Raw genomic sequence first — 24,089 nt, forward strand, 5'->3', positions numbered from 1 at the left:
TGTGTAGAATTCTTATATAAATCCCTTCAGACGTGGAGTGGAACTCCCCTTACGTAGAGGGATATTTTAGGGTTTAGATTCATTATTTGTTTGATTTTCTGCGACTTAAAAAGGGAAACTTGGTATATAACTTGGCTGTGGCGTGCTTCATGAATAAATGCCAACTATGGCTACCGGTCGATCAGTCCGACTGTAAGGTTAGTCTGAGTTCAATAATTATGACAGTGTTAACATGGATTGCGTTTCAGCTTTCTTATAGACTATTACTATATCTTTCGGACTGAAAATCTTTATGCTACTATTTAATCTTGACTGTTTGGTGAAGACGATCTGAATTCGTTTTCTCAAACGATAAGTTAACAGTGTAGTGAAGAGATTTGGAACGTTAATAAATTTGTGGTTGCGTTAACTAAATCAAGGTGCAGAACTTAAATAACATTTCCAATTGAACGTTCATAATTCAGCGTTGTCTCGACGTTTGATTTATGTTCAACCATCGAGTAATATAAAAAAGGGTAAGTATACAAATGGTCCCAACTATAGGGTATTGTTTTATTAAGCCCCTCGACTATTTAAAGTTACGAAATGATCATATGACTATAGAGTGTTACTTTGTTGAGTACCTCGACTATTAAAAGTTACAAAATGGTCGTCTAAGTATTCATTATGTTCCAAACTCGTTCTTTTCCTTTTAAAAAGTTGATGGTATTTTGAGCTGAACGTTAACATGTTAACTGTGATATGATAAATTTGATCCTAGAATCTCAAACGACTATCATATCTCAACCATCATGTTAACGTCTAACTTAGACAATCCTCAATTTTTAAATGAAAAATGATGAGTTTGGAACATAATAAATAGTTGAGTGACCATGTTAAAACTTTTAATAGTCGAGTGACTTAATAAAGTAACATTCTATAATCGAATGACCATTTTGTAACTTTTAATAGTTGATAGATTTAATAAAATAATACCTTAATTGAGGGACCGTTTGTGTACTTTACCCTATAAAAATTATGTAATATTTCTTAAATTACAACTGTATGGAATTATTATCATAATTGAGCATTTAATTGAACTATTTTTTATAAAATTTTAATTATGTAAATAGAGCCGCTAGTTTTATTAAATTGAGAAAATATTCAAAATTATAATGAAGATAGTAGACTAAATATATAATTAGAATATTTTTTTTAGAAATTTTGATACAAAAACCAGTCACTCAAGATCACACTAGGACTACTTAAAGAAAACGTTAAACTCATCCAAAAATTCGAACAAAAGACAAATACAACTGTATAGAAATTATTATCTTGATTGGTCATCATTACATGATTGAACATTTAATTGAACTACTTTTTTTATGCAAATAGAGCCATTAGTTTTAGTAAAGTGATAAAATATTCAAAATTACAATAAAGTTCGTAGATTAAACAAATGATTAGAATATTTTTCAAGAACTATTGACACAAAAACTTGTAATTCAAGGTCATACAAGTAAAATGTTAAAACTCATCTAAAAATTTGAACAAAAGACATATACAAACAAATCTAATTGCATTGACAAATGAACCACAATAGGAGATTACAATTACTGAAAGATCACCGATAATCACAAATCAAGTCAAACATTGTGAGCAGACTATCTACGAACACAAATTGTGAATCCAAGTCTAATCCAAGAGTCCGAAGCAAGGAAGACCAACAAGATATCAAATAAACGCTATTTTAATCAATCGAGACGACATTCAAATCCAACACTAAAAAAATAGAAAAGTAAGAAAACTTTCGAACAACAAAAAATATGTTATAAAGGCAGAGAAAAACCTGTCATAAAGGTAAAATTATTAGAAATCATAAAAACCAAAGAAAAATAGATAGCAATTCACGACCAACATCAAAACTAATAATTATAAAATAGTATTTGTTCTAAATACCTCACAACTATTTGGCAATAAATTCTCAATCACATCTACTACATTCATTAGTATTCAAACTCGTGACCTTTACGAATATTAAAAATTCCTTTAACCATTCAAATAATTTGATTCGCGAAAAAAATTAACTTTTAAAATAATTATTGAAACAACAAGGGCAACAAAATGTAGTTTCCTTTCTATACTTGAAATATAACGAAAACAAAAGAGGATTGGTTAACATAAACGTAAAGATAATATTATATTAAGAAAAAGCGTTTCTAAATAATTTTAATTTTTAAATATGTTTCATACTTTTTATTATAATTATAAAAACGAAAAATAAACTAACATCTTATAATATGTGCGTTTAGAGGAAAATTTTAAAGTTTTAGAGATTTAAGAATATTGATCTTCTAAAATTCATCAATTCAAAATACTAGCAAATGCAATTATATTGTCTGGATCAGTATTTCTGATAGAAATTTTCAATATTAAAATTTTATAAAATAATTACAAATATAGAAATAATAATATTAAAGACAACTTTAAAAAAGTATGTAATGTGAGTTTCTTTAGACTATATACTTAAAAAACTAAAAATATGTTTTAAAATGAGTTTTATAATCAGAATTGAAATAATGATATTCACAAATTCCGTATCTAAAGACAGTTTTTTTAATTAATCAAAAAATAAATAAAGACAAGTTTTTAAAGGAGAATATGAGACATTAAGTTTTTAGTTTGGGGTTTTTTTTACACGTTACCGTGTGCCCCAAAATTATTTAGGGAAAAGGGGAAGTGACAGCAAATTATTTTTATATATATAATATTTTTTACGGTACACGGAGAATTCGTCACTTTCATGAGATAATATTTTTATATTCTACGATTATTATTTTAATATTTCTTGTAAAATTTGTCACCTTAAGGTAAAGTTTCATTAAAAAAATTCTTTAGATTTTTAATATGAATTTACTTGTCACGTCGCTGTTAAAAGTTTAGCGGAACAAGCATGACATTTTTATGGGATAAATTATGTTATTTGTCACTCAATTATCTTTTCACTCCTATTTTAGTCACTGAAATTTAATTTTTTGACATTATATTATTATTATTATTAATATATAATTAAAATAAAAAATAAATTTAATAACTTTTAAATTGCTCCTAATTTAATCACTCTAACTTCTAAATTTAATTTTAATAGCGAGGTAAATAAAAAGTAAACGTTAGGTAGAATTTTGAAACAAATTAAAAATTAGCTACCAAAAGAAAACAAAACTAATAGTTTATATATTAAACATGTAGTTTACCCAATATAAAAATTGATACATTTATATTGGTTACCAGCTACCTGCTCATGTAGTTGAGGATTTGAATAAAGCTATCAAGGATGCTATTTTTGGACAAGGAAAAAATAAATCTCCAGGCTATGATGGATATACAGCACTGCTTTTGAAAATCAGCTTGGCCAATTGAAAATAAGTCTTGAAATGCTGCACGTACTGAACACAGCCCGTCCCCGATTAAGTTTTCCACCTGCACAAGTCTAACCATCTAGATCTTCGTGAATTAGTCAAATTGTTGTTTTCCAGCACACGTTCGTATAATAAAGTAGACAATTTTGTTAATCCCATGTCAAGTAAACGAGCCAAATCAGTGGTCCTAATTGGATCATTTTTTTACTCGAAGGAAAAGAAAATCATATACTAATATTCGAACATCAAAACTACTAAAAGTCGTTACTTGAAAAGCCTGGCAATAGCTTAGAAGATCAAGCACCAAAATGAGAAGTGACTCCTTAACTGTTCACATTAACTAATCCGATTCCTTAAGGTTCATAATATCACCACTATGCCGCCGTTCCACGAAAGCTGCAGCCACTATTAGTCTTGGACATTTCAAATTATTGGTTTGAACATTAATGGAAGTCATGTTCAAAACATGAGCAAGTGAGCTGTATACTTTTTGTTCATCTCTGTGACCCTTTTGCAACTGCTATTCAAACCAGTCGAAATCAAACATAACCACATAAAAGGAAGAGAAAGTTTTCAAGATCTATCCAAGAACTCAAGCCGGAGAGCAACTAGATCACTTTCTCCTTACAGAGTCTCGGCGTATCCCTGGGAAGAAGAAGAGAAACAAAGGCAAACGAAAGCACCCCTAAGAAGCTATCGTCGTTGAATTCGAAGCCTTCGCTTTCTTCAAACAAAGGTTCTTCCAGAAAACGGAGATTAAGAGAGATTTTCTTGTTCAGAAGCGCATCCGAGGGACATGAAACAGATAAAGACCGATTCAGGAAGTACTCGTCAAGCTTTTTCAAGAAACCCCGAAGATACAAGATTCAAGTTCGAAATCGAGGGAAAACTCTGGTTATTTCAGACTTATGATTTGGGTGGTACTCAACTTATGATTTTAGTTGCTATTTGTTACATTTCTTGTATACCACCCAGATCATACGCCCGAAACGTTCTGACGCTTAAAGTTGACCAAAAAATAAAATGGTCGGATTTCCCTCGCGTTTATACGTTGGAAAAAAAACAATGGAAATTAGGAATAATCAATGATAACTGCATATTGGCTTGGGCTAATATTTATAGTGGAGCCGAAATATATATTGAAATTCAAACTCAAATTGAAATTTAAATTCAACTCCAATTACATATGAAATGAATTTGAAATGCAGTGTTAAATTGAACATGAAAATTGCATAATTGATTCATACTGTTCAAGTAACATGCTTTATGAACCATCAAGCTAAAAGACAATATTGATTGAGTTCAAAGCTGAGTTGTGAGTTGATGGAGTTGTCACACTTGTCACATGGTTGGAATAAAGTACTCACATGCGAGATAGATTGTTTTGTATACATAACCCATCTCAACGAAATTAATCCAAATAATGTACCCATAACAATGTTCAATTAATGTACCCACAACAATGTTTAATTGATTTGTTGTTTAATTTTCAATTTGAATATTGATTTTAATTTCATTTGCACAAAAAATTTGATTGTTTTGATATTTTAAAAATAATATTTAGAATTTTTAATTAATAATAATATATATGTAACGTAAAAATAAATCATTATACGCCTATAATTACTAAATTAATATCTTAAAACTCACTCAAAAGATAACCTTAAATTAATGTTTTCCACAGTGAAAAAAGTATGGACACTTTTATAAAAAAGATAGACACTTTACAATATAACCACTACCTATTACATTATATAAACAATACCTATTACATTATATAAGGGCTACTATTACATTATGTTTACCTATTATATGAAAGTGTCCATACTTTTTATAAAAAGGATCGATACTTTTTTAAAACTTATGTAATTTATGTTTCAATTTTTTTAACAGTGTTTCATGTTTTCCACCTACAATATTGATTTAATAATTTCATTTGCACAAAAATTATTTGATTGTTTTATATTTTAAAAATATATTAGAATTTTTAATTTAATAATATATATACCGTAACGTAAAAAATAAACATTAGACGCCTATAATTACTAAATTAATATCTTAAAACTCACTCAAAAGATAACCTTAAATTAATGTTTTCCACAGTGAAAAAAGTATGGACACTTTTATAAAAAGGATAGACACTTTACAATATAACATACCTATTACATTATAAACGATACCTATTACATTATATAAGGGCTACCTATTACATCATATGTTTACCTATTATATTGAAAGTGTCCATACTTTTTATAAAAAGGATCGATACTTTTTTTAAAACTTATGTAATTATGTTTCAATTTTTTTAACAGTGTACTGCGAATTTAAAATGATAATACTTGTAGTTATTGTACATACCTAAATATGTACTGCGAATTTAATGTTGTACCACCCTTTAACTACCATACCAATGCCACATCCTATTGAAAGCAGCACGACAGAAACATGTTCAAATGAACCTTCGAGCAAAATGTAATGACATTCATCACCCACGAATAGAAAATGCTCGGAAAATACAGGTAGTTTCTCAAGTACACGGTCGACATTATGCTGAGATTGTAATCAAGTTTGAATGTTAACATTCAAATGTATATTAACGATTTTGACTACAGTAATTCAATTGCCAAACATGTTCTAACCTCATCTTTGAAGACCAAAGGGCAACAACAAAATTGTCGACACAAAATTGCATAAATTCAAATAATCCTCTTCTGAGGACAACATCTACAACATGAAGAAAATGAGATTAAAGTTCTACGTTATATGTTAAAAATAATGGATACAAAAGAATAGAATTAAAACCTACCGGCAGTCTTGGGATGTAGGCAAGGACACCATTGAGATCAAAAATTAAAAGTTTTCTTGAAGGCGGCGTTGCAGACACGATATACTTGTTTGGATCATCATCTTCATCATCATCATCATCGTCATCATCTTCATCGCCAGCTTCATCGTCATCATCATCATCATCGTCAGCTTCATCTTCTGCGACCGCTTGGTTGTCCACATCTGTTAAAAGAAATAAAATAAAGTTCAGAACGTGTAAATGTTAAGAAACATAGATAATGAATTACCTAACTCGTTGATGTCGTTGACGTAATTCGTTACGCAACATGGAGACTTCACGTTGCAATGATGAAATATCGGATCACATTCCACTCACAAGGGAATCAATATGCTCCGAAAATGACCATGTATCCATCACGGTCTTAATTGTGACATCCTCTGCAACTGGAGCTTCTTCCATCATTGCGTCTCCACTGGTTGCTCTTCTTCATGGCCAACGGGGTCCATTTCCTCCCTCTCTTGATCTAATCCGACCTCCTTGACACGCTTCCAACCGAGTTTTTCAACAAAATCATATCCCGCTTTTTAATAAATACCATGTCAATCTTGCGGGTAATCGAACAGGGGCGTCATGCGAAAAATCAACTTCCTACCTCCTTGACACGCTTCCAACCGAGTTTTTCAACAAAATCATATCCCGCTTTTTTAATAAATACCATGTCAATCTTGCGGGTTAACAGGGGCGTCATGCGAAAAATCAACTTCCTTCTTCTTCAACAGATGGGTGATGACACATCCATATGGTAGTGTAGTTGAAATTGTTGCTCCCTTTGGACCATATACAATTGTATTAAATATGAGTTTTGCAATGTTTGGAGCCGTTTTGGATTTATACTTTGCTATCCACCAATAATCGCTGTCTCGAAGCGTTGAATGTTTTCCCACACTAGGCCGGATATACCATGTGAGCATTTTGTGAAACACTCTCGACTCTACATCGAGGTGAATTGGGCTATTTCTAGTAACCCGTTTAATTGTAGACCAATCTACACCATTTTCATCTGAATCCCCTGTATTCGCTACACCTAAACCCTCCGCAATCGTTTCTGGAGATATATATATATATCCTTCCCCATGACATGTGTATTAATTCCTATTATATTAGTCTTATTAGGCGTGCTGTAAGGAAGCATTGTTGTAGAAGACTCTAACTAGGTTGGGATATATCTTGGTTCTACACCAAGGAATTCAAGCCAACCCCAAGATGTAAATGTGGATTTAAAACTAAATGCATATTTATCATCAAACAAGAACCAGGTCAATGACACGTTCGGGACGAATCTTCCTTACTTTAAAACTCGTATGCCATTTGTTTCTCCATGTCGGATCTAAAGTTCAGAGTTTCGAAGGACCTGATTTCCTCAGAAGAATCGTTTGTTACAGAAGGAGGTGGTTGAGAAGAACTGGGTTGAGAAGAGCTTTGAGAAAGACCTCGCTTCTGACGCTGACGTTTGGAGCCATTTTGGTTGGATGCTACCCCTATTACAATGGAACACAAACACATTCAGGATAAAAACTCCAATATAGAAATCAATCAAACCCATAGAATATCGATAAATTACCTGAATATCTGATCGTCACTTATGATAACGGTAGAAGAAAGAGGAAGATCTGCTGCTTGCATTATGTTTAGGGTTTCTCGATTAAGAGTACTATATATCGTAAACTGGAAACACTTGATATTTAAATTAGTATCGACACAAACTATATTAGTGTCGACACATTATTTAGACATATTTCTCATAAAACCGGTATAATTGTACGGTTAGATTGAAAATTACATATTACATTATACTTTTGGGTTCGATGATTTTGGGATCGACACTTTTTATATATGGATCGACACTTTATGGGTGCACCTTGTTTTCCATTCATTCTGGGAAAAAAGTATCGACACAAACTATATTAGTGTCGACACATTATTTAGACATATTCTCTCAAAACCGGTATAATTGTACCGGTTAGATTGAAAATTAATATTACATTTACTTTTGGGTTCGATGATTTTGGGATCGACACTTTTTATATATGGATCGACACTTTATGGGTGCACCTTGTTTCCATTCATTATGGGAAAAAAGTATCGACACAAACTATATTAGTGTCGACATTATTTAGACATATTCTCTCATAAAACCGGTTATAATTGTACCGGTTAGATTGAAAATTATTACATTATACTTTTGGTTCGATGATTTTGGGATCGACACTTTTTATATATGGATCGACACTTTATGGGTGCACCTTGTTTTCCATTCATTATGGGAAAAAGTATCGACACAAACTATATTAGTGTCGACACATTATTTAGACATATTCTCTCAAAACCGGTATAAGTACCGGTTAGATTGAAAAATTACATATTACATTATACTTTTGGGTTCGATTTTGGGACGAACTTTTTTATATGGATCGACACTTTATGGGTGCACCTGTTTTCCATTCATTCTGGGAAAAAGTATCGACAAACTATATTAGTGTCGACACATATTTAGACATATTCTCATATAAAACCGGTATAATTGTACCGGTTAGATTGAAAAATTACATATTACATTATACTTTTGGGTTCGATGATTTTGGGATCGACACTTTTTATATGGATCGACACTTTAGGGTGCACCTTGTTTCCATTCATTCTGGGAAAAAAGTATCGACACAAACTATATTAGTGTCGACACATTATTTAGACATATTCTCATAAAACCGGTATAATTGTACCGGTTAGATTGAAAAATTACATATTACATTATACTTTTGGGTTCGATGATTTTGGGATGACACTTTTTTATATATGGATCGACACTTTAGGGTGCACCCTGTTGGTCATATTGAAAATTTGCCTTTTACTTCCAAGTATCGACATGACCCTTAATGTGTATAAGAAACATGTACAACAACATACTGCTAACTTTCTCATCTCATTCATAATTTATATTCACATACAAAAAATAAATCGTATACAAAATTATAAATCTTATACAAAATTAACTCGACACATCATTGCATCCTTTTGTTATTCTTATGTAATATTGCAGCTTTTGTTATCTCCTGTCTTCGTTCATTTTGATTGTGGCTTACGAGATCGTTTAATACTCGCGATCGATCCCAGTCTCCAACAACCTATATTCAAATTGTCAGAACGTTAAGTATTGTCAACTACAGCATTCAATCTACGACTTTTAACAATTTACCAAAAACAATTTTCTATCCACTTACAAAAACCAGTTGCCCTGTAGAACCGATCGATTCCATCCACATCATCACATGCCGCAATCATATCTGTTACAAAATTTGAAAACCACACATGTCAATTATGATGAATACTGCATAAATTAAGCTTTCTATTTGTGATAACATCTCATACCCATTCAATTGCTTATTCTTCTTATGCTCCACAAATTTGAAATTTCAAGGGATACTTCCTAGAGATCCACATGACTCAACCCAAATGCGTTTCTTATTATAAGAATCTAATATTTTAATCTGCATTAAAATAGAAGAAGTTATGCACCAAAAAAATTATGCATTATAATTACATAATGTCCTTTCATACAGACATACATACCAATCTCTTAGCATCCTTCACTCTCTGTTTAGCTGCTTCAGTTGTAAACATACTATCATATATTGTTACACATGATCTACCATATCCAACACCAAACAGATACCAATGTGAATTATGGTAGTTTATTGTGATCATCTGCAACAAATTTCACACCCAATTGACAAAATTCAACATTCTATATCCGAAAAATCATTTGCAATTGGTATGGTGTCTTACCTTCTCACAGTCGGTGAATTTCACATAGTTATCCAATATGACACCCAGAAGGTAGAAATATTCTCAACACTTTCTTTGTTGTTGGCTTCCAACGCCTGTTGCTATAATTACGCAACAAACATTATTAATTTACCGTCTATAAACTACTTTTCATATTTATTAATTTAACTCACCACTAGAGGTATGGAAGGTAGTCAATCCTCCGGTGTGACTTTTGAGAATCGTAGCATATGGTCCAGGCGAGCAAATCGATAACCTAACAAAATTAATTACACAATCAGAACATATTCAATAAGTTTATTTATTTTCTACTTTCTACTTACCACACCGCCAACCCATTCCGTAGGCTTCAACGTTGCAACGTCGTATACAATAGCGAATTGATTTCCCATTGATATTACAGAATATCTGTATGAATCATTAGGATTAATATCTTGTCATGAAATATTTAATATCACTCACAAAACAATATATTTCTTACCCCGATTCTAACTCGCTATTCCATAAATAATCAAATTGCAGCTTCGATGTCATCAATTCCGGTTGGAATATCCGCTTTTTCAACCTACAATTTTGCATACAAATTTTTGTCACAAACAAATAATAAAAATCAAATTAAGTATTTTATTAAAATTACCTTCTGCTTCTTCTTCTGGGGTGGCAGGACATTCCGAATCCAAAACTGCTGCTATAACACTCTTCGGTGTATAAATGACATCGACTTCCTTCCTCCTCATTTCTTCCATCTCTTCTTCTTCCTCCTCCCTCTTTTCTTCTTATATTTTTCAGTTCATCGACTTTTTTTCTACATAGCTCTTCATATTTTATTTCACCCTTCAATTGAGCTCCTTCATCCGAGTATTTATCAACCACCCCCTTCACCCCCGTAAGTTCATCCTCAAATCAACAACCTCCTTCACCACTCCCTCAAATTTTCTCCCGACTCTCTCGAGTTTCTCTACGACTTGATCAAGTTTCTCTTCGACTCTGATTGTCTTTGCATGATTTCAATTGGATTTTTTTGATATCAGCCAATTCAGACATCAAAATGTCGAAGTTACTCTGTTTGCTTCACCGTCGTCCCACTCACCTTCATCCCCCAATACAACCATCCCTCCTTTCTTCTCCTCTGCCTCCACTGCCTCCTCTACATCCTTGCCAATAACCTTCAAAAAATTAATTACATATTAAGACATTGATTATATTCTAATTATTTAATTACATTTATTACCATTTCTTGCTTCTTCTCTCTATCCAACTTCAACTCACCATCACTCTAACCACCTCTTCCTTCCCCCATGCACGGATGGCGGCCACTCCGGTTCTTTCATAAGTCGGCACTGCCTCACAGCCCGACCAAAAATCGAACAGTGCAACCTGCATTTATAATAAAATTTATATTTTTATATAAAAACACAAAAAAGTGATTCAACTATTTACCTCTAAGATTGCTATGCACCCTTTGAGGTATCTCTGGCTGCCCTTTTTAAAGGTGATTATTGATTCAATCAATCTCGAATGGATATTCAGCCCAATTGAATTCACCCTTCAAGCCTTCATCGCAAATGAGCTTCATATATTCCTTGTTCGTGACGTATCACCCGTTGGACAAAGAAATATCCCGACAAGGTACATAGAACTCGGGCCTTCAGCTCATCCCCAAGTAAGATCCACTTTTGATCCTCTTCAACTTCAGTATGTCACCTTATGATTCAAACCATATTTGGAGGCAAGTGCTTTCCAGTTCTTACTCCTACAGACTTCTATAACACTTTTGCCTTTGTTTTGTACCCCAATACGGCTGCAGCAGTCGATACCCCCAGAGGGAATGAATAATCACCATACTTAGCCATACATGACTGACGTCAAATTGTGCCATCAAGGATCGACACAATTCCTCCGAATAGGTCGCCCTTACTCCGATCAACGATCCAAAACCTATTTCTCCCAGCACATTCAACTGACCCTTCTCCTTAAGGTGTTTAATTAATAAATTCACCCTTTTAATGCTGCATCTTGTCGACACTTCCTACATTTTTTAACAATATATAATGTTAGTTCTTATATAATTTTGTATCAACGTATTTACAAGTTTAATGAATACCTTATTTCATGTGCTTTCCTCCGTTCTTTGTATTCTTTACTATCATTCCTTGACTGTGTGATGTAAGGTTCCTTTTCAGCATCACTCATGAATTCCATTTGGACCTCACATCTTTTTTCACTAATATTAAACATAAACGTTTCTTAATCAATACATTAACACTAAATACTAATACTACTCATGTCAATTTCATTTTACATACCGAACCGCTCTGTGTGCCATCTCCCTTCATCCTTTTGCATTCGGCCATACTGTTAACATTTAAATTTGTAATCAATTTAAAGTTTATCGATACTTTAATCCAATTACCATTCAACAATAATAACAAAAAGACATTGATACTTACTAGAAGTACATATATCCACCCTTTGGTTGCTTTCGAGTCTCGGCCTCAATTTCAAAGTCATCTGCTCCACCAACAATTTTCCACCCCATTGACTCCATTTTTCCTTCATATATCAGTTTACGCAAATCAAATTATTTTGTTACATACACTTTTCAATATACAAATATAGATAACTACTCTTGTGGTAAAACGGTTTTCTTCAAAAGAATTTGAATGGCCACACCAAAATGTGTCGGCACATTTAGACAACCTATAATATCATTTTCTACCTATAATATTTAATAAAAGGATCGACATTTATATTTTTCCTTGAATACTATTTCTACCTGCAATCGGTCCCAAATGCTTCCTTACTCCAAAACCCCAAACAACACATAAAAAACCCTATCGCGATTACTGTAATAATAAAAAATTAGGGTTTCGACAACATACTTTTCGATTCGACTGCAGCAACAAACAAACAAACTTCGCTTTAGAAACGCCTTCTGAAATGCAGCAACAATTACTCTTCGATTTCAAAAACTCGTCCGTTCTATCTTTTTTCAGAGGATATTTAGCTATGGCCTTTATATTTTCATCGGATATGTTTTTTATATTTAATCGATACAAATACAAAAGTGTCGATACTTTTATGTCAGGTCGATACTTTCGAAAGGATATTACCTATTTCTTGAAAGTGTCGATAATTTATTACACGTACTTACGAAAGTGTCGACACTTTCAATATATCCGGTATCATTTTACCGGTTTTATCATTTTGTTACCGGTTTTATCATATTTTTACCTGTTATATCGTTGTGGATCGATATATTTTTTTAAAGTATCGACACATTATAGGCGCTATAATGCTTCTCTCTTTAAATTCACAAAGTGTCGATCCTTATATAACGTATCGACACTTTTAAATTTACCGGTTTTATCATTTTGTTACCGGTTTTATCATATTTTTACCTGGTATATTCGTTTTGGATCGATATATTTTTAAAAGTATCGACACTTTTTAGGATTTAAAACTGCTTTTAAAGTTATGTAATTTATTTTCAATTTATTTAATAGTGTTTCATGTTTTCCACCTACAATATTAATTTAATAATTTAATTTACACAAAATTATATTTGATTGTTTTGATATTTTATAAAATATTATTAGAATTTAAATTTAACAATATTAACCAAATATAATAATAAATATGTTTTCAACAATGAAATAAGTATGGACACTTTTATAAAAATGATATATACTTTTTTGAAAGTTATGTAATTTATGTTTCAATTTTTTTAATAGTGTTTCATGTTTTCACCTACATATTAATTAATAATTTCATTTACACAAAAAATTATTTGATTGTTTTGATATTTATAAAATATTATTTAGATTTAAATTTAACAATATTAACTAAAGATAATAATAAATATATTTTCACAGTGAAATAAGTATGGACACTTTTATAAAAAGGATAGATAATTTACAATATAACAGGTAAAAATATGACAAAACCAGATTCATTATGACAAAACCGGTAAAATTTACTTGATATGTTAAACGTATGGACACTTTTATAAAAAGGATAGATACTTACCGATAACCAAAGTTTACCGGTTACCAAATTTTTTAATAGTTTTCATATTTCTACCTAAAACATTATTAGTTGTCAACATATAGGTACCAGCTAAAACCGAATTTATTAAATACATTTTAATGTATCCGGTAATGCTGTATATTAGCCGTATATTAACCCGTCTTTCCTGAGACAATCCCATCAAAGATGCTATTTTTGGACAAGGAAAAAATAAATCTCCAGGCTATGATGGATATACAGCACTGCTTTTGAAAATCAGCTTGGCCAATTGAAAATAAGTCTTGAAATGCTGCACGTACTGAACACAGCCCGTCCCCGATTAAGTTTTCCACCTGCACAAGTCTAACCATCTAGATCTTCGTGAATTAGTCAAATTGTTGTTTTCCAGCACACGTTCGTATAATAAAGTAGACAATTTTGTTAATCCCATGTCAAGTAAACGAGCCAAATCAGTGGTCCTAATTGGATCATTTTTTTACTCGAAGGAAAAGAAAATCATATACTAATATTCGAACATCAAAACTACTAAAAGTCGTTACTTGAAAAGCCTGGCAATAGCTTAGAAGATCAAGCACCAAAATGAGAAGTGACTCCTTAACTGTTCACATTAACTAATCCGATTCCTTCATAATATCACCACTATGCCGCCGTTCCACGAAAGCTGCAGCCACTATTAGTCTTGGACATTTCAAATTATTGGTTTGAACATTAATGGAAGTCATGTTCAAAACATGAGCAAGTGAGCTGTAATAACTTTTTGTTCATCTCTGTGACCCTTTTGCAACTGCTATTCAAACCAGTCGAAATCAAACAGATAACCACATAAAAGGAAGAGAAAGTTTTCAAGATCTATCCAAGAACTCAAGCCGGAGAGCAACTAGATCACTTTCTCCTTACAGAGTCTCGGCGTATCCCTGGGAAGAAGAAGAGAAACAAAGGCAAACGAAAGCACCCCTAAGAAGCTATCGTCGTTGAATTCGAAGCCTTCGCTTTCTTCAAACAAAGGTTCTTCCAGAAAATGGAGATTGAGAGATATTTTCTTGTTCAGAAGCGCATCCGAGGGACATGAAACAGATAAAGACCGATTCAGGAAGTACTCGTCAAGCTTTTTCAAGAAACCCGAAGATAACAAGAATTCAAGTTCGAAATCGAGGGAAAACTCTGGTTCGGGTGGATCTAGACGGAAAGTATCGGCTCATGAGCTGCATTACACAGCGAACAAAGCAGTATCCGAGAACATGAAGAAGAAGACTTTTTTGCCATACAAACAAGGTATTTTGGGAAGATTCGCGTTCGTTCCTCTTTCCAGTGGATTCTAAACACCTAGGTGTTCAGCAAATAATCGTTGACTGTTAATTAATATAGCAAGTGATTTCATTTGTTTGTTCTAAAGATTATATATCAATTTGTATGTACCTATAAAGTGCAGCGTTCGTATGATGAACCAATCATTAGTGATTTGAGATCAATATAAGTTTTTTGGCCTGCTCATCTCTTAAAATAGGGTAAAATTTATATTTAGTACATAAACTATTAGTTTTGTTCCGTTTTAGTATCTAAACTTTCATTCTTTTTAAATCGTACATAATGTTTAGTTTTTGTTTCATTTTAATAACCGTACATTTTCGATCACATGAACACGATTCCGGCCTCCGTTTCACCGAAAAATACCTCAATCTCCTCAAATCAATAATGGACTCTTTGACTTCTTCATCCTTCGATCTCCATGCTTCACCGTCCAATGGGCTTGACATTAAACTATGTTGATCGACTCGCCATTCTCTTCTGGTCCACTGTTCGGATTAGTCATCCGTCCATCGGAGCCATACCACGTTAATCCTTCCATTAAATTTTTAATGGTGAGATACTAAAATGAAATAAATATTAAATATTAAACATAATTTGAAAAAATTAAAAATTTAAGTAATAAAAATAAACCAATTAATGTGGTTTAAATACTAAACAATAAAAACGTAGTTTACTCGTTAAAATATCCCTCGCCTTTTGAATTCTTCATTCCGATATAATAAAATAAATAAATATAGATGCTATCATGGTATTTATACCATCCTCATTTAAGCCCATCAATGATGGATAAGTGAAAAGAAAAAAGACTCGAATTATTATTATTATTATTATTATTATTATTTTGACCCAAGGAAATGCCAACTATAATGCAACAAAAACAAATAAAAAAATACAAAAAATGTTGTCCAGCAAAACAAAAAGGAAGTAGAGTGGCAAAACAAAAAGAAAACCAACGAAGAACAATAGCAGGCATTTCAGCTTCTCTGAAAAACGAAATAACCGGAGATGAGCAGCACCAATCAGAGAAGAGGAGAATAATCGAAAACAGGTACCTTTGTTTAACAAACCAGCTCGAGCAAGAAGCTAAGGGGGATCTATTAATCTACACTCTTCTTCAGCTTGTTCTTCAACACGGAGGGGTGCCTCCTCGATCCAGAACCCATCTGGATCATCGCAGGTGAACTCCATAGCCAACAGGTGTTCAGCGCGATTGCCAGCTCGAGGGGTGAAACAAAAACTGCAAGAATAAAAAAACTCAGCTCTTCGTTGAGCCTCCTAGATGAGAGCACTAACCTCCGAAGAGTCATTACCTGGGTGGGAAAGTTTGGTGATGATGGAACGAGAGTCACCTTCAATTAAGACAGCTCAGAATACCAGATCCACCGCCAAGGAGATAGCATGCATTGCCGTCGTGGCCTCCGCTAGAAACGGAGAGGTAACCCAACGTTGAGATCGACTACATGCACCCATAATTTACCCCTTTTCGTTTCGAATAATAACACCTGATCTTCCTGTTCGATGGTCATGCGAGAATTTTAAATCGAAATTGACCTTAACAACAGAGGCTGGGGGAGGTGACCAACGTGTCACGGACTTAGCCTAGTTGGTTCGGTTGCTAATCCGTGTGGCACTCGAAATGGACGCTTCCCAACCAAGTCAGCCTTAATCTCGTAGATCTGATCAAGCATAAACAAACATCGCGTTAGATCTTTATAGCCACATGGTCCTTCGACCAATAATCCGAGCCCGTGGGGCATAGCGGATGCACACCTCAACCCCCGGACTTCTCCGAGAGAAAAATGTTTTATTAATAAAAGAAACATCGGGTTACAGAAGACTCACCCACACCACCGATTAGGCCGTAGGGGCGGCCCTCGATGGTGTTCACAAGACACGTACCTTTACCTGTGGATCAGCCCAAACTCTGCCGACTGTCCACCCCCTACATATATGCAAAAACAAAATAACAGAAATGCTACCTATAGACGTTGAAAAGCTCGAACAGGGGACAGTAAGTCATACCCCCACTCCCTACCTAAAACATTAAAATGCTTGAAAAGAGGACAAGCTTATTCTACCCTGCCACTAGGCCCTATACATGGTTGGCCTTGGCGTACCTACCCGGTTGTGAATGCTTGAAAAGAGGACAAGCTTAGTCTACCCTACCACTAGGCCTTATACATGGTTGGCCTTGGCGTACCTACCCGGTTGTGGCCCCATAAAAGGGACGGTCACGACAATCTCCCCCACCTAATTTGTCGACGTCCTCGTCGACTGCTTGGCCTGAAACTCTTCAATCTTTTGCTTGAAAGCCCTGAGATCATACTTTCTTTCCCAAGTGTTCTCTTCCTGATCAAAGCCTCCCCACTTGACTAGATACTCCCGTCTTTGCTTTCCACCCACCTTAACAATTCTCCCTGCTAGAATCTCGTCAACATGACACTGTGAGGATGGTTGTGTGCCGATTGACTCCCTGGCAGACATACTCTGATTATCGATATTGGGATCGGTGTGAAACGGCTTCAAATTGCTCACATGGAAGACCGGGTGAACTCTCATCCAAGTAGGAGGGTCAACTTTGTACGAAGCATTCCCCACCTTTGCTACTATTGAGACTGGACCCTCGTACTTACGCACCAAGCGACGATCCCTCTGGCGCAAAAATCTAAGTTGTTCTGGCATCAACTTGACTAGCACCAAATCTCCAACCTGAAAGTGTAGGTCTCGCCTGTTACGATCTGCGCATTTCTTCATATGCTTCGTTGCTTTCACTAAGTAAGCCTTGGCAATCTCCATATTCTGCTTCCACTCCCCCACAAAATTTGAGGCACGAGGGCATCTACCTTGAAAGGTCTCATCCACAGTGTGAGGAAGTCTTGGCTGCTGACCTGTCACCAGTTCAAAAGGGCTTTTATTAGTAGACGAACTCTTTTGTGAATTAAAACATAATTACGCCACATCCAATAATGGAGGCCAGTTCTTCTGATTGGCCTGAATAAAGTGCCTCATGTACTCCTCCAATAGTCCATTAAATCGCTCAGTCTGACCATCTGTTTGAGGGTGGTAACTCGACGAAAAGTTGAGTTGTGTCCCCAATAACTGGAACAATCCTTTCCAAAATTTTCCAATAAATCTTCCATCTCGGTCACTGACTATGCTCTGAGGAATGCCCCAATATTTCACCACATGTTTGAACACCAACTTAGCAGTCTCTTCCGCCGAACAATACTTTGATGCTGGTATAAAAGTGGCGTACTTCGAGAACCTGTCCACTACCACCAAAATTGATCCAAGATCTCCTATTCGAGGCAAGCGTGATATAAAATCCAAGGAGATACTCTCCCAAGGTCGGGCCGGTACGGGTAGTGGCTCGAGCAACCCAGCAGTCCTCTGTCGATCTACTTTATCTTGTTGACAGATAAGACATGTCTTGGTGTAATCCATCACATCTTGGCGCATTTGAGGCCAATAATACCCTTGTCCCAACAAAGCAACAGTACGCCTCCAACCAGGATGCCCGGCCCATGGGGTATCATGACATTCCTTCAACAGCTTCTGTCGTAGATTTCCAGCTCGAGGAACAAACATCCGTGGCCCCTTTGTCATCAATAAGCCATTTTCTATCCAAAAACATTTCGAAACACCCTTTTTAACCATCTCCATAAGGGCCTCCACTTGCGGATCTTGCTTGGAAAAGTTCACAATGAGCTGACGAATTTCATTGGACACTCTACTAGCGGATATAGGGGCCACACATCGCAGTGCTGCCAAATCTGCCCTGCGACTCAAAGCGTCAGCAACCTGATTATTTTTCCCCACCTTATGCTCAAAGTTGAAGTCAAACTCGGCCAGAAACTCTTGCCATCTAGCTTGCTTTACTGTCAGTTTCGGTTGTGTAAGGAAGTGGCTAACTGTTGTATTATCGGTCTTTACCACAAATTTGGAACCCAACAAATAATGCCTCCAAATCCTCAAGCAATGAATTACTGCGAGAAGTTCTTTCTCTGGATCCGTATATCTCGCTTCAGTTTCATTTAGCTTCCTACTCTCAAACGCCACGGGATGTTTGTCCTGTAAGAGTACGCCTCCAATTGCATAGTCGGATGCGTCTGTCTCTACTTCTAGAGGTTTTTCCAGGTCTGGCAAGGTAAGCACTGGTTCACTGATTACAACCTTCTTTAAATCGTCAAAGGCCTCTTGACAGTCCTTGGACTAAACCCACTCACAGCCTTTCTTTAGCAAATCAGTGAGTAACTTTACTCTACGAGAATAACCTTCTACGAATCGTCTATAATAATTGGCCAAACCAAGGAAAGATCTAAGCTCACTAACATTTTGTGGGGTCGGCCACTCCTGGATAGCCTTCACCTTCTCTTTATCCATACGAATGCGCCCTCGTTCAATGATGTGGCCCAAAAATTGGACTTGCGTTTGGGCGAAAGCATATTTCTCCTTCTTCACAAACAACCGATTTTCCCGTAATCTCGTCAGCACCAACCGAAGATGCTCCAAGTGCTCTTCTATAGAATTGCTAAAAATCATTATATCGTCCAAGTAGATGACTACGAATTTATCGAGATAGTCATGGAACACCTGGTTCATCAAAGTGCAGAAAGTAGCGGGAGCATTGGTTAGTCCAAAAGGCATAACAAGAAATTCAAATGCTCCATACCGAGTTACACATGTCGTCTTTGGCTCATCCCCTTCGGCCATTCTCACTTGATGGTATCCCGACCTGAGATCCAACTTCGTGAAATACTTAGCATTACTCAGCTGGTCGAACAAATCGGCAATCAACGGAATGGGATATTTATTCCTGACAGTCACTTTGTTTAATGCTCTATAATCAACACATAATCTCAAACTCCCATCATGTTTTCTCTGGAATAACACAGGCGCCCCGAAAGGTGACTTCGAGGGTCGAATAAATCCTACTTGGAGCAAACTCATCCAATTGTTTCCTCAACTCTGCCAACTCCGGAGGACTCATCCGATATGGGCATTTCGCAGGAGGTTTTACTCCCTGAATTAATTCAATCTCATGGTCCACCAACCGTCTAGGGGGCAACTCTTTCGGCAATTCACCCGGTATTACATCCTCAAAGTCTCTCAGCACTTCTTGAACATTCTTGGGCACCGTGCCAAGATTGTCATCCTCTTTGGAAATTGGAAAGACTAAGAAGTAGGGCTCCCCCTTTTTCACCCCTCTCTTAAATTGGATAGCGGACAATATCTTCTTCTCAGGACGAGGGAGAATCGTAGCTGGTACCACACATGGCTGCTCCCCCATGAACATTAAATAACTTGATGCCGGAATAGGAATCACCTGGGTTGCCATTATAAAATCGAGCCCTAATACCACGTCAAAATCATCCATATGGGAAACAGTGAAAATCTACACTTCCTTCCCAAGACCCAAGCTTGATACTAACCCTCTTCACACCTCCACATATCATTGAAGCGGCAGAGTTAACTGCTTTCATTTGTCCCACCTCCTTGGTGACAATCAACTTACATCTCTCCGCTTCTTCAGGAGAGATAAACGTATCTGTGGCCCCTGTGTCGACTAGAGCTTTAGAGGTTTTCCCAATTACTGAGATGTCCACATACATCAATCCCCTCTCTGGTTCTTTCCTCAAGTTACTCAATTGAGACTGTAATGCAGTTATGAATCGGATGGAGCCCATTCTAGCCGGCTCAGGCTCAGTATCTCCCATCGGAGCGTTCACTCTTTCTCCGTCCTTTGTTGTTGCAACCATGGAATTAAAAGCACTTCGTTGTGGACACTCTGTAACCCGATGGGGTCCATTACAAAGAAAACACCTTAACGAGGGTCTATTCCCTCCATTGCTCGATCCAGGACCAGTAGGGACTTTATTTTGAGCTGGGTCCCTTCTAGGGACTCTTCTATTTGCTCCCCAACTCGATGTCTTCTCCTCTCGAGCCAAATTGTTCCCACTAACCTGTTGGGTGTTAGCTCCACTCACAGAAGGCGTCTTGCGCTTTCCAGGATGATCGTTATAATCATTAAGGAACTCGGCAGCAGCTATCGCTACTATCAAATCTTGAACCTTCTGTCTCTGCAACTCGAGTCTAGCCCATGGCTTGAGCCTTTCAAGAAAATGAAACAACTTATCTCTTTCTAACATATCCTTTATATCCAACATCAAGGTTGAGAACTCTCTCGCATACTCCTGTATAGTCCCAGTGTGGGATAATTCCCTTAGCTTCTTACGAGCGTTGTAATCAACATTCTCGGGGAGGAAGGAGGTCTTTAACACCTTCTTTAACGCATCCCAAGTCGTAGTGGAGCATACTCCATCTTTGAACTTGGACCGCCACCATAACTTGGCGTCACCACCTAGATACATCGAAGCCATTGCCACCTTATCTTCCTCAGACTCTGTGCGCATAGCTCGAAAATACTGCTCTATGTCAAATAAGAAATTCTCAAGCTCTTTAGCATCCCTCGCTCTATCAAAGCGTTGAGGATCAGGGATCTTGGCTCGTACGCCCACTCTTTCAATAGGGTTTGCGGTCAAACTAGCTACCGCTGCTTGAAGTACACTGACTTGAGCCTTCAACTCATCATACCCAAGTTGTATCACGCCTATGGCATCTCTTGCCTCATTGCCCAAATCAGTCACTGTCTCGAGCAAATCTTCTTGGGTCTCCTCTACTCTCCTCATACGATCACCAGATATCATATGAGCTCTAAGGGCAGCTAGTGCGGCTTCGATCTCTTCTAGCTTCCGTCGATCAACCGAACCAGTCTCTTGCACAACTGGCTCGGTAGCTTCCTGCTCGGTAGCTTCCTGCTCTACACCTCTGTGAGAGCTTGTCGATCCACCATTTCGTGTGCGAACCATTCTCGGTGCAACCAGCTCAGTAAATTCCTGCTCTACACCTCTGTGAGAGCTTGTTGCTCCGCCATTTCGTGTGCGAACCATTCTTTGTAACTCGCTGGCACCTCTATGCCTGCAACACAAATAAGCACAATCGTGCCTAAATTAGGAAGGAAAAGAGAACCGCTGTGCTGAATCCATAGCACCTCTGTGCTAGAATTAACGATTGAGCACCTCTGTGCTTCAATCGAGAGCTGACACCTCTGTGTAGCCAAAAGTGATTGAGCACCTCTGTGCTTCAATCGAGAACTGACACCTCTGTGCAGTTAAAAAAATGACTGAGCACCTCTGTGCTTCAGCCGGGAGCTGACACCTCTGTGTAGCTAAGATGATTGAGCACCTCTGTCCTTCAATCGAGGACTGACACCTCTGTGCAGCCAACTATGACTGAGCACCTCTGTGCTTCAATCTAAATTCTGGCTCCTCTGTGCATTGGAATGATTGAGCACCTCTGTGCTACAATCTAAAATCAAGCACCTCCGTTCTTTTACAAATGACCGAGCACCTCCGTGCTGCGACCTGAGGCGAAGCACCTCTGTGCTAGGTTTAGCACTTGTGCACAGCTGTGCCACAAGCAGGTAACAAGCACTATCATGCTTTACTCAACAAAATGAGCACCTCCATGCTTTTAGTAAAAGAACACGCACCTCTGGGCTCTGATACCAAGTGTCACGGACTTAGCCTAGTTGGTTCGGTTGCTAATCTGTGTGGCACTCGAAAGAGACGCTTCCCAACCAAGTCAACCTTAATCTCGTAGATCTGATCAAGCTTAAACAAACATCGCGTTAGATTTTTATAGCCACATGGTCATTCGACCAATAATCCGAGCCCGTGGGGCATAGCGAATGTACACCTCAACCCCCGGACTTCTCCGAGAGAAAAATGTTTTATTAATAAAAAAACATCGGGTTACAGAAGACTCACCCACACCACCGATTAGGCCGTAGGGGCGGCCCTCGATGGTGTTCACAAGACACATACATTTACCTGTGGATCAGCCCAAACTCTGCCAGCTGTCTACCCCCTATATATATGCAAAAACAAAATAACAGAAATGCTACCTATAGACGTTGAAAAGCTCGAACAGGGGACAGTAAGTCATACCCCCACTCCCTACCTAAAACATTAAAATGCTTGAAAAGATGACAAGCTTATTCTACCCTGCCACTAGGCCCTATACATGGTTGGCCTTGGTGTACCTACCCGGTTGTGAATGCTTGAAAAGAGGACAAGCTTATTCTACCCTACCACTAGACCCTATACATAGTTGGCCTTGGCGTACCTACCCAGTTGTTGCCCCATAAAAGGGATGGTCACGAAACGGAGATAGCATGCACTGCCGCCGTGGCCTCCGCTAGAAACGGAGAGTTAACCCAACGTTGAGATCAACTACATGCACCCATAATTTACCCCTTTTCATTTCGAATAATAACACCTGATCTTCCTGTTCGATGGTCATGCGAGAATTTTGAATCGAAATTGACCTTAACAACAGAGGCTGGGGGAGGTGACCAACGCACTGGCACAGAGGGGATATGGCTTTGGATGCGAGTGTTCACCGTGGAAAATTCCAGACATTGAGCTCGAATAAAAGTAACAACCTCTTCACTTCGAATACGTTTGCCTTGATGATGATGGAGATTCATGTAGTACCATAATTAGAGAAATTGTTTATGATGAACTATTCGAAAATAAGCCCTCCAACCAGTCAACAAAGCCAACATCTCGCAGATGGACTGACCAAGTGAAATTTAAACCCTCCCATACTTCTTTTTCCAGATAACAGTCTCTTAAAACATGAGTTACTGATTCCACAGT

General features: G+C 36.7%; 1 long non-coding RNA gene and 1 pseudogene across 1 annotated transcript; one reads left to right on the forward strand and one right to left on the reverse strand.

Moving 5' to 3' along the window:
- Window positions 1–4,109: 4,109 nt before the first annotated feature.
- LOC120194206 lies at window positions 4,110–14,092 on the reverse strand. Its single transcript, XR_005522954.1, has 3 exons — window positions 14,083–14,092; window positions 11,289–11,293; window positions 4,110–4,225 (listed from the first exon to the last, which is right to left on the reverse strand). It is a non-coding gene; the product is annotated as an uncharacterized LOC120194206 (long non-coding RNA).
- Window positions 14,093–14,814: 722 nt separating this feature from the next.
- On the forward strand, window positions 14,815–15,437 carry LOC120194520 (annotated as a pseudogene).
- The last annotated feature ends 8,652 nt before the right edge of the window (window positions 15,438–24,089 follow it).

The sequence above is a fragment of the Hibiscus syriacus genome, unplaced genomic scaffold (assembly GCF_006381635.1).
Source record: "Hibiscus syriacus cultivar Baekdansim isolate YM2019G1 unplaced genomic scaffold, ASM638163v2 tig00116997_pilon, whole genome shotgun sequence".
Taxonomy (NCBI): Eukaryota; Viridiplantae; Streptophyta; class Magnoliopsida; order Malvales; family Malvaceae; genus Hibiscus; species Hibiscus syriacus.